Genomic DNA, 12,701 nt, shown 5'->3' on the forward strand with positions numbered 1-12,701 from the left:
TAGCATGATGCAGAAAATAATTGCTAATTATACCTTCTCTTTGTATGCTAATGACCTCGAGATCTTCTGCTGTATTCCTCGCCTCGCCTTGGATGTCGTGTGGGCGACAATCCTCCAAGATGAACACCACCCAAAAAGCTTCCTCCTTCTTCTTCTAAAATCCGGCCACCACCACCACCAAGGAGAAGAGAGCAAAGGGAGAGGAAGAAGGGAGAGGGCCGGCCACACCAAGAGATCACCCAAGCAAAAGAATAAGAATTGTGTCTCATGAAGCCCCCTCACCCCTTCTTTAATATTACTTGCCCAAGGCAAATAAGGAAAAACCTTTTACAAAAAATAAAATCATCCAAGAGTTTTGTAACGACCCAATTTTCCCTATTTCAAGTTCTAAAAGTCCATAAAAATATTTGGAAATACTTTTAAAATATTCTAGAGATTTTTAAGAATTTTTAGAGTATTTTTACGTGATTTTTGGAGGTCGTTTAGTAGGGTTACAAAAAGAAGGAAGATTTGACCAAAAATGTTGAAGTTGAGATTCGAACCCACGATTCCAAGTATGAGCCAAGCAGTAGCCAACCAACTGAGCTGTAATTTGTTTCGTTAATCATATATGGGGCGGAATTTATTTAAGTAATAGATGGAACCGAAATAATCCAGGTTATTAAAGGAGATAATTTTCTTTTCCCGAAACCTAAAACCAAATCTCTCCTATTCTCCCCACGCACGCGACGTCGTTTTCTTCCCTCGGGCGAAACCGCAGCCAAGGCTAGGGTTCCACCCTTCGGCATCGGCGACGTGCTTTTCCGACCGGTTTTCACCCGTGGGTGACCATTTCGACAAGGAGAACTCGGGAGATACAAGGAACCGGTAGAATCGAAGCTCCACCGAAACCCTAAAGCATTTCCCTTCGGTTGTAAGTCCAAGAACCCGATGTAAGTGCTTCTCACCTGCGGTAGGAGTAGCTCTCGGGATTTTGTTTTGCATTTTTGTTGTGAAATGAACAATAGCAGCGTTCATTCTAGTTTTGGTTTATGAAGAGTGCTTTAATATTGAAAACTTGGAATCTTCTTTGATCCGTATCAACCTTAATGAGCAATGATCAGTTTGTTTTGTTTACTGAGGTGGATACTTCCTTGTTTAACATTTAAGTCATTAATTCCAAGCACGTGTGTGATTTGTATACGGAATAACTCCAAGGGGTCATGCAAAGTCAATAAATATTTGCCTATATTATGAACAAGAGAAGAAGAACATGACTTTCATTTTTTCTTGATTTTGAAACATGTTTTGTTTTACTTCACCAGTAGCTTCCATTGCTATTAGACAAGCATATTTTCTTATTGCGGTTAGACAAGTGGATTTTCTTATTGCTTTGCTTAGTTTTCTGTATATATATGCAATGAAATTGAACAGCATGTGTTCAATATATAGTTTTAGTTTTTATAGATATGCAATGAACATGGATAGCATGTATTTATAGTATTTTAGAATTTTGTTAACAAAGCATGCAGAATTTGTTTAGGATATTATGCAGTTTAGATTTAAGTTTCTTTACTACCTCATTTAGCATGAACAGATCTACTTTTGGATTTAGTTATGATCCTCTACTAAATTACCAAAAGATAAGTAAAAGAAAGTTAAAGAAAATAAAGAAAAAGGCTAAAGCCTTAAGTAAGATTCCGAAGTCAAGACTTTAGGGATTTTGGCACACAAGGTGCTTATTAAAATGCCAAGACATTTTATTATAAGAATTATTTAAAGATAAAAAGTATTTTACTTTTAAAGGGCATGTACCGGACACAAGGTCCAAGGGATGGGCTCCAAGATGCCCCTAGGCACAAGGCCTAGAAGTACCTTAGTAGTTTCGGGATTAGCTACCTCGACTCTTATTAAGGATGCGCGCAAAGTGGTACAATGTCGGGCCCAAGAAGAAGTTTATTATCTATTTTGAAATATATATATATATATATATATATATATATATATAAGCTTTTGGAACAAAAGAAATAAACTTAATTTAAGTTCAGAAATCAGCAAGATAGTTCTTTTTGTTTCAATTTCAGCAAGTTAACTGTCTTAGTTTTATTTCAGCAAGATAGTCATTTCTATCTCTTTAAATTCAGCAAGTTAGTTCTTTTATATTAGCATGCCATTGAGACTTTCTACTGCTATTTATGAGCATGACTAGCTTCACATGTTTAGTATTTCAGTTAGTTATACTTTACTTGCTGTTTTTAGTAAGCATGAGTAGTTCTTATCATGTTTCGAATTTATTTCGTACACATGCTTTTCATATCGAGATTTTGTGAGTTAGATAGCGCTTACTAAGCTTTATGCTTATAGATACTACTTTCCTCCTACTGCAGATAAAGGTAAAGATAAAGGAAAAAACTAAAGTATGAAAGGAAGGCGACAAGGAGCTGATGGAGGTGTGATGTGTGGACTATGGAAGCCTTGGGACTAAGTTTTAGAAATCTATAAAGACTTGTATTTAGACTATTGGAGTTTTTGCCACCATGTGATGATTTGGTTTAACTTCTTAGATGCTTTATGTTTTATATTTATTAGAACTGCGTGGTTGTTTGTTTAATATGATTGTTATATATGTATCCATGATTATAGTCACCGGTACAAGGGAGGTGCTGTCGGAATTTTTGTCTAGCAGAAATCTCTCTCGAGACCTGACAATAGTTTTTTTAAAAAAAAAGTTAGTAGTCAAGTAGGTAGCGTTAACCACGTTAGGGAGTTAGTAGTTAAGTTAGTAACGGTCACCCTTACAGACTAGTAGTAAGAAGGGTGGTCGTTACAGTTGGTATCAGAGCAGTTTCCATTCTCCAGCATCACACACACATTAGCATCATCCTCGCCGTCTCCAAGTAAGAAAGTATTTAAATCTTTTCTTTATTCTGCTTTTCTTATTATTAACTGCAGTATAGAGTACTTATTTGTTTGAGTGCTTAAGTAAGATAAAATATTTAGTTCCCTTTTCTTTATTCATATTTATGTATGATTAGAAGGGTTAAAGTAAGATATCAAGTCTTTACCTTGCATAATTAGATGGCAAGAAGAGGACGCCCCCGTGCTACTCACACTGAGGAACCAGCTCAAGAGAACGAAGTTCCCAGAGCAACTGAGCCCAATCTTTCTGAAGTGGTTGCTTAGCTCCAAAGACAAGTAGCAGAGCAGCAGCAAGTGATTGCCAATCTGATGGCAAACCAGCAAGCAGTTCCTCCCCCTCCTCCAGCTGTCACTGCAGAGAATCCAGTGGTAACTGAGACTCCACCAGCTTCCCTGGGAGCCGTCACAGCACCTCAGAGACCAGAAGCTTACCTTATACAGTGGCTAAAGCTGAAACCAGAGAGCTTCTCAGGCACGACTGAGCCCTGGGATGCCCAGGCTTGGTTTAAAACACTGGAGAGCACTATGGAGCTTCTTGACTGGCCAGAAGTCGAGAAGGTCAAGTGCGCCTCTTTCTGCCTATCTGGAGATGCTCGTATGTGGTGGGAAAGGATAAAGACCAAGAGAGTGGCTGATCAGATGAGTTGGGCTGATTTTCAGTCAGAGTTTTATGAAGAGTTCTTCCACCTGCAGATCACCAACAAGCACTACGAGGAGTTTATAGAGTTCAAGCAAGGTGACTTGTCAGTGGAGGAAGCAGCCAAGAAGTTCAACAGACTAGCTCGTCTCTGCCCAGAGCTAGTAAGTACAGAGAAGGAGCGAGTCAGGCTGATGCTCAGAATGCTGAGACCCCAGATAACACTGAATGTGAGCAGTGGAGCTCATCGGCCCCAGACTGGTGAAGAGTTGATCAGTAGAGCATTAATTGCTGAACACTACCTGAACAACATCAAGGCACAACGAGCGCAACATAAGCCAGTGAAGACAGAGGACAAGACAGCAGGAAGCCAGAAATCACAGTCAAGTAAACAGAACTGGAAGGGCAAAGGTAAAAGGAAGCAGTGGAACACAGGAGGTAGCCAGAAGGGAGGACCAGCAAACAAGCAGACCAAGTTTCCTCCCTGTCCCAAATGTGGGAAAACACATCCAGGAGCCTGTCTTTTGGGTAAGACTGGATGTTACTCCTGTGGTCAGGAAGGACACATGGCTAAAGATTGTCCTAACAAATTCAAAGCACCTCAGCCACAGCCATTGCAATATGGAGGCCAGCCTGCACAGTTGCACCACATGGAAGCAGCATTGGAGGGACCCTATATCAGTCAAGGAAGGTTAGAAGCTCCACCAGTTCCAGCCTTTGATGGTGCCAGAGTATTCTCCCTCACCAAAGAAGAAGCTGCTAGTGCCTCCACGGTCGTAACAGGTCAAGTAGTTATTTTCCAGCACATAGCTACTGTACTATTTGACACTGGGGCGACCCATTCTTTTGTATCGATGCCTTTTGCCAGTAGTTTACAGGTGCCTACAGAGAGTACGAACTCTAAGTTCCTGACGACCCTACCTTCTGGGGAAGTCATGGAATCCAATCAGTGGATCCAAGCCGTACTGGTCAGAATTGCAGACCGAGAGCTATATGTGAATCTGATAGTTCTCGCCATGCAGGATTTCGATATCATTTTTGGTATGGATTTCCTCAGCAAGTATGGTGCTTCGGTGGACTGCCGCAGAAGGAAGGTGATTTTTAGTCCAGAAGGTGAACCAACTTTTGAGTTCACAGGAGTGCCAAGGAAGAAGACCCAGAAACTTCTCTCATCTCTAGCAGCTCACCAGATGTTAGCTAAAGGGTGTGCAGGTTTTCTTGCATACATAGTAAAGGCAGAAGAGAAGAAGGGACTCAAGCAGGAGGAGGTCCGGGTAGTATGCGAGTATCCAGAAGTATTTCCAGAAGAGCTACCTGGATTACCTCCCAACAGAGAGGTGGAGTTTGAGATTGAATTGGTCCCTGGAACCGGTCCAATTTCAAAAACTCCGTATAGCATGTCTCCAGCAGAGCTAAAAGAGTTACAAGAGCAACTTCAGGAGCTACTTGACAAGGGCTTCATTCGCCCTAGTCACTCACCATGGGGAGCTCCTGTGTTGTTTGTTAAGAAGAAGGATGGATCTATGCGGATGTGCATAGATTATAGAGCTCTGAATCAAGTGACCATCAAGAACAAGTATCCACTGCCCAGGATCGATGATTTATTTGATCAATTGAAAGGTGCAACAGTGTTCTCCAAGATAGATCTGCGCTCTGGGTACCATCAGTTGAAAGTTAAGGAGAGTGATATACTCAGAACAGCTTTCAGGACCAGATACGGACACTATGAATTCGTAGTCATGCCTTTTGGTGTGACTAATGCACCTGCAGTCTTCATGGACTTGATGAATAGAGTGTTCAGAGAATACCTTGACAAGTTTGTCATTGTGTTCATCGACGACATTCTAGTCTATTCCAGAACTTCAGAGGAGTATGACACGCACTTGAGAATAGTCCTACAGACCCTTCAGCAAAAGCAGCTCTATGCTAAATTCTCAAAGTGCGAGTTCTGGTTGGAGCAGGTGGCGTTTCTAGGTCACATCGTATCTAAAGAAGGCATTCAAGTGGATTCAGCCAAAGTAGAAGCGGTCAGTAACTGGAAGAGACCCAAGAATGCCAGGGAAATCAGAAGCTTCCTTGGTTTAGCTGGGTACTACAGGAAATTCGTGGAAGACTTTTCCCGAATAGCCTCTCCACTTACAGCCCTCACCAGGAAGAACAAGAAGTTTGAATGGTCAGACAAATGTGAGCAGAGTTTTCAAGAACTCAAGAAGAGACTGACCAGTGCTCCCATTCTGACTGTTCCAGAGAGTGACAGGAGTTTTGACATCTACAGTGATGCTTCCAAGATGGGCTTAGGAGCTGTACTCATGTAGGAAGGAAAAGTTATAGCTTATGCTTCCAGACAACTCAAAGACTACGAGAAGAACTATCTCACTCATGATCTAGAGCTAGCAGCTGTGGTCTTTGCATTGAAACTCTGGCGACACTACTTGTATGGAGTCTAGTGCAGAATCTTCACAGACCATCAAAGTCTTAAGTACTTCTTCACTCAGAAGGACTTAAACATGAGACAGCGTAGGTGGTTAGAGTTGGTCAAAGATTATGACTGTGAAATCCTCTACCATCCAGGTAAAGCTAATAAAGTGACAGATGCACTAAGCAGAAAATCCAGTGCATCCCTGATGTCCTTGTCATCATTAGCCCTGCCACTGCAGAAGGAGTTGTCAGATTTCGGACTTGAGATTATTTATGGCCAACTCTCTGCATTGACTCAAGAGTCAACCCTGCTTGAGGATATACAGAGGAAGCAAATTGAAGATCCAGATATCCAAAAGATTAAGCAAGGGATACAGGAAGAAGAAAATTCCGAATTTCGAGTATCAGACAGTGGAATTCTTTATCAGGGGAGTCGCCTTTGTGTTCCCAATGATGGAGAGCTGAGGAAGAAAATTTTAGAAGAAGCTCACAGTACACCGTACTCCATGCATCCTGGTTCTACCAAGATGTACCAAGACATGAAACATAGGTTCTGGTGGTCTGGACTCAAAAGGGATGTAGCTAAATATGTCAGTACCTGCCTGACATGTCAGAGGGTCAAAGAAGAACACCAGAGACCAGGAGGAGTTCTACAGCCTCTTCCTATACCAGAGTGGAAGTGGGAAGACATCTCTATGGACTTCATAATAGGTCTCCCAAGAACTACGAATGGATATGATGCAATATGGGTAATAGTGGATAGATTGACCAAGTCTGCCCATTTCCTAGCCATCAAGGTGTCCCACTCTATAGAGCAGTTGGCACAGTTATATGTTAAGGAAGTGATCAGACTTCATGGAGTTCCCAAATCTATTGTGTCTGATAGAGATGGGCGCTTCACCTCTCACTTCTGGGAATGTATTCAGACTGCACTAGGCACCAAACTCAAGTTCAGCACAGCTTTCCATCCTCAGACTGATGGACAGACAGAGCAAGTAAACCAGATTCTAGAAGATATGCTCAGAGCTTGTGCACTAGATTTCAAGGGAAGTTAGTGCAAGTACCTGTGCTTAGCTGAATTTGCCTACAACAACAGCTATCAGGCCACCATCAAGATGGCTCCTTACGAGGCGTTGTATGCAGGAAATGCAGATCACCCATTTGCTGGCAAGAAGTAGGTGAAAGGAAAGAAATGGAAGTAGAGCTGGGCATTCAGACAGAGCTGATAGATGAGACTACTCAGGCTATTCAGAAGATCAGACAGAGAATTGAGACTGCCCAGAGTAGACAGAAGAGTTATGCTGACACACGCCGTAGGCCACTGGAATTTTAAGTAGGAGATTCAGTTTTTCTCAAAGTTGCTCCTATGAAGGGAGTGATGAGATTTGGCAAGAAGGGCAAATTAAGTTCTCGCTATGTAGGACCTTACCTGATTACAGATAGGATTGGGAAGGTAGCTTACAAGCTGGAATTACCACAAGACATGTCAGCAATACACAATGTGTTTCATGTCTCCATGTTAAAGAAGTGCCTCCATGACCCTAGCCAAGTGATTGAGCCTCAGTCAGTGCAGATCCAAGAGGATCTTAGTTTTGAGAGTAGACCTACACAGATAGTGGACAGAGCAGTCAAGAGATTAAGAAGCAAAGAAGTACCACTAGTGAAGGTCGTCTGGCAGAACCAGAAGTACGAGGAAGTCACTTGGGAGTGGGAGGACAGTATGAGACAGAAGTATCCAGAGCTATTCTAAGTTCGAGGACGAACTTTTTATAAGGTATGGGGAATTATAACGACCCAATTTTCCCTATTTCAAGTTCTAAAAGTCCATAAAAATATATGGAAATACTTTTAAAATATTCTAGACATTTTTAAGAATTTTTAGAGTATTTTTACGTGATTTTTGGAGGTCGTTTAGTAGGGTTACAAAAAGAAGGAAGATTTGACCAAAAATGTTAAAGTTGAGATTCGAACCCACGATTCCAAGTATGAGCCAAGCAGCAGCCAACCAACTGAGCTGTAATTTGTTTCGTTAATCATATATGGGGCGGAATTTATTTAAGTAATAGATGGAACCGAAATAATCCAGGTTATTAAAGGAGATAATTTTCTTTTCCCGAAACCTAAAACCTAATCTCTCCTATTCTCCCCACGCACGCGACGCCGTTTTCTTCCCTCGGGCGAAACCGCAGCCAAGGCTAGGGTTCCTCCCTCCGGCGTCGGCGACGTGCTTTTCCGGCCGGTTTTCACCCGTGGGTGACCATTCCGACAAGGAGAACTCGGGAGATACAAGGAACCGGTAGAATCGAAGCTCCACCGAAACCCTAAAGCATTTCCCTTCGGTTGTAAGTCCAAGAACCCGATGTAAGTGCTTCTCACCTGCGGTAGGAGTAGCTCTCGGGATTTTGTTTTGCATTTTTGTTGTGAAATGAACAATAGCAGCGTTCATTCTAGTTTTGGTTTATGAAGAGTGCTTTAATATTGAAAACTTGGAATCTTCTTTGATCCGTATCAACCTTAATGAGCAATGATCAGTTTGTTTTGTTTACTGAGGTGGATACTTCCTTGTTTAACATTTAAGTCATTAATTCCAAGCACGTGTGTGATTTGTATACGGAATAAGTCCAAGGGGTCATGCAAAGTCAATCAATATTTGCCTATATTATGAACAAGAGAAGAAGAACATGACTTTCATTTTTGCTTGATTTTGAAACATGTTTTGTTTTACTTCACCAGTAGCTTCCATTGCTATTAGACAAGCATATTTTCTTATTGCGGTTAGACAAGCGGATTTTCTTATTGCTTTGCTTAGTTTTCTGTATATATATGCAATGAACTTGAACAGCATGTGTTCAATATATAGTTTTAGTTTTTATAGATATGCAATGAACATGGATAGCATGTATTTATAGTATTTTAGAATTTTGTTAACAAAGCATGCAGAATTTGTTTAGGATAGTATGCAGTTTAGATTTAAGTTTCTTTACTACCTCATTTAGCATGAACAGATCTACTTTTGGATTTAGTTATGATCCTCTACTAAATTACCAAAAGATAAGTAAAAGAAAGTTAAAGAAAAGAAAGAAAAAGGCTAAAGCCTTAAGTAAGATTCCAAAGTCAAGACTTTAGGGATTTTGGCACACAAGGTGCTTATTAAAATGCCAAGACATTTTATTATAAGAAGTATTTAAAGATAAAAAGTATTTTACTTTTAAAGGGCATGTACCAGACACAAGGTCCAAGGGATGGGCTCCAAGATGCCCCTAGGCACAAGGCCTAGAAGTACCTTAGTAGTTTCGGGATTAGCTACCTCGACTCTTATTAAGGATGCGCGCAAAGTGGTACAATGCCGGACCCAAGAAGAAGTTTATTATATATATTTATATAAATATATATATATAAATATATATATATATATCTATATATATATATATATATATATATATATATATATATATATATAAGCTTTTGGAACAAAAGAAATAAACTTAATTTAAGTTCAGAAATCAGCAAGATAGTTCTTTTTGTTTCAATTTCAGCAAGTTAACTGTCTTAGTTTTATTTCAGCAAGATAGTCATTTCTATCTCTTTAAATTCAGCAAGTTAGTTCTTTTATATTAGCATGCCATTGAGACTTTCTACTGCTATTTATGAGCATGACTAGCTTCACATGTTTAGTATTTCAGTTAGTTATACTTTACTTGCTATTTTTAGTAAGCATGAGTAGTTCTTATCATGTTTCAAATTTATTTCGTACACATGCTTTTCATATCGAGATTTTGTGAGTTAGATAGCGCTTACTAAACTTTATGCTTATAGATACTACTTTCCTCCTACTGCAGATAAAGGTAAAGATAAAGGAAAAGCTAAAGTATGAAAGGAAGGCGACAAGGAGCTGATGGAGGTGTGATGTGTGGACTATGGAAGCCTTGGGACTAAGTTTTAGAAATCTATAAAGACTTGTATTTAGACTATTGGAGTTTTTGCCACCATGTGATGATTTGGTTTAGCTTCTTAGATGTTTTATGTTTTATATTTATTAGAACTGCGTGGTTGTTTGTTTAATATGATTGTTATATATGTATCCATGATTATTGTCACCGGTACAGGGGAGGTGCTGTCGGAATTTTTGTCTAGCAGAAATCTCTCTTGAGGCCTGACAATAGTTTCTTAAAAAAAAAAGTTAGTAGTCAAGTAGGTAGCGTTAACCACGTTAGGGAGTTAGTAGTTAAGTTAGTAACGGTCACCCTTACAGACTAGTAGTAAGAAGGGTGGTCGTTACAAGTTTTTCCTTTTCCCTTTTTATTTTTCCTTTTCTTTCCTCTTGATTGAATTAATCATCAATCAATGGTTGAGATCAATCCTATTTGGTTTAGGATTAAACTTGGCCGGCCCCTTGCTTGGGCACCAAGCAAGGTGGCCGACCACCATGTGAAAGGAATAATAATTTTTTTTTAAAAAAAAATTTACAAGAGAATAACTCTTATAAAATTTTACAAGCTCTCTTTCCTAAAGTAGGAGTTAAAAAAGGAAAGTTTCTAAAAATTAAAACCATGTTTTAAATTAAAAACTTCTTATAAAATTTCCTTTTTTAACATGGTGATAGAAAATTTAAATTTTAAAACTTCTTTTCCTTTTTTTTCTTAAACCATAAGGATGGTCAAAAAAGGAAAGTTTTAAAATCTTTTAAACTCTATTTAAACATGTGGCATAATTCAAATAAGGAAAGTTTTAAAAATTAAAATCTCTCTTTTAAAACTTATAGTTTTCTACAAAGAGAAGATTTTAAAAAATTCAAAACAACCCTCCCCTTTTGAATTATTATGGTCGGCCCCTACAAGCTTGGTCACCAAGCTATAGGGTCGGCCCCTATAAGAGGATGTGGCCGGCCATTGCTTGGTCACCAAGCAATGGTCTGGCCCCCTTCTTGGACACCATGAAGAGCCTTACATTTGGATGGACTTGAGGATATAATGAGGCTACGATAGAGACCTATAGGAGAAATTGGTTTTGGCCTTCCAATGAGCTTGAGTATCCCGTGTTCGCCCCGAACACACAACTCAAGTTCATCGATAATAACTCATTCCACTAGAGAGTTATTACCGCACTACCGCACCAATCCCAAATTACATTATGGGCTCCTTCTTATCATGAGTGTGTTAGTCTCCCTGTGTTTAAGATTACGAATGTCCACTAATTAAGTAAGTTACTGACAACTCACTTAATTAATATCTAGCTCCAAGAGTAGTACCACTCAACTTTATTGTCATGTCGGACTAGGTCCACCTGCAAGGTTTAACATGACAATCCTTATGAGCTAGTCTTGGGGACATTATCAACCTAGATTACTAGGACACAATTTCCTTCTATAATCAACAACACACACTATAAGTAATATCATTTCCCAACTTATCGGGCATATTGATTTATCGAGCTAAACCTCACCCTTTGATAAGTCAAAGAAATAAATATTAAATATATGTACTTGTTATTATATTAGGATTAAGAGCACACACTTCCATAATACCTAAGGTCTAGTTCTTTTATTAAGTCAGTACAAAAATAACTCACCTAAATGATCCTACTCAATACACTTAAAGTGTATCAGTGTAATTTATTAATCAAGATAAACTAATACTTAATTACACTACGACTATTCTGATGGTTTCTTCCTTTCCATTTTAGTCATGAGCAACTGTTTATAATTAATAGAGAACTGACAACATGATCTTCTGAGTGTGACACCACACTCCATGTTATCTACTATATAAATTAATTGAACAATTACATTTAACAAATAAATGCATATATTGACCAATGTGATTCTTTTATTTCAACAAATAAATGTTTACAAAAGCTAGGCTTTTAGTATACACTCTAACAATAATGTCAAGTTTGACTTGACTTGAGAGGAAGATGAAAAGTCAAGTTTGACTTGACTATATGCCACCTCATTTCTGAGTTGGTATTAAGTGGCCTAATTATGATATGTCACATCATCATGTTTAGCACATGTGTGTGCCACCTCATGGAGGTTACAAATCTCCTCTTTAATGGCCACATTAAATGAGAATGGAGGTTACAACCCCAATAGTGGCCGGCCACTTATGGTGTGGATGAAAATTTGATTTTCATTCAAGGCATTCATTCCTCCTTCTTCCTCTCTTCTTGCTCTCCCTCTCCTCCTCCTTGGCCGAACCATCTAAGGTGCTAGCACACCTTTGTTTGGTCTTCTCCACCTAGTTTGTTCGTGTGGATACTTCTAGAGGATCGTACACTTGACGATCTCGAAATCCGGCGAACCGTTGGACGAGCGGGATTGCGAAGGGCATCACATTGAGGGTAAATTCCTTCTCCTTGTAGATCTAGTTTAGAACTAGCATAAGAAACTCGTAGTCGTAATATTTTTGAAAATTTTATCTTCGCACGGATCCGGTGGCTTAGGGTTCGGGGTTTCCGCAACGCAAAAAGACGGTTTTTGCGGCCCGAAATTCCCAACAGTGGTATCAGAGTCACGTGCGAAGTCTTGTACAAGTTTAATTTGTATTTTTAAGAAAAAATATCAGTTCTATAACTTTATGTAATTTTATGATTTTTATGGTTTTTATGGGTATTTTTATCGTAGAAGCGAAGCACAAGTGTTTCAACACTTGTAGGCTTCGACTACCGAGAAGATTTTTCTGAAACGGCAAGGTTTCACCCCAAAACGTTTTGGGGCAGCGGGCTAAGGCACTGTAGGATTGCTAAGGAA

The 12,701-nt window shown here is 39.4% G+C and overlaps 1 long non-coding RNA gene across 1 annotated transcript; it reads left to right on the top strand.

The window, feature by feature from the left end:
• Positions 1 to 8,131: 8,131 nt before the first annotated feature.
• On the top strand, positions 8,132 to 10,050 carry LOC121969340. The gene is made up of 2 exons (XR_006108553.1): positions 8,132 to 8,314; positions 9,793 to 10,050. It is a non-coding gene; the product is annotated as an uncharacterized LOC121969340 (long non-coding RNA).
• Positions 10,051 to 12,701: the final 2,651 nt, after the last annotated feature.

This window comes from Zingiber officinale, chromosome 1B (genome assembly GCF_018446385.1).
Source record: "Zingiber officinale cultivar Zhangliang chromosome 1B, Zo_v1.1, whole genome shotgun sequence".
Classification (NCBI taxonomy): Eukaryota; Viridiplantae; Streptophyta; class Magnoliopsida; order Zingiberales; family Zingiberaceae; genus Zingiber; species Zingiber officinale.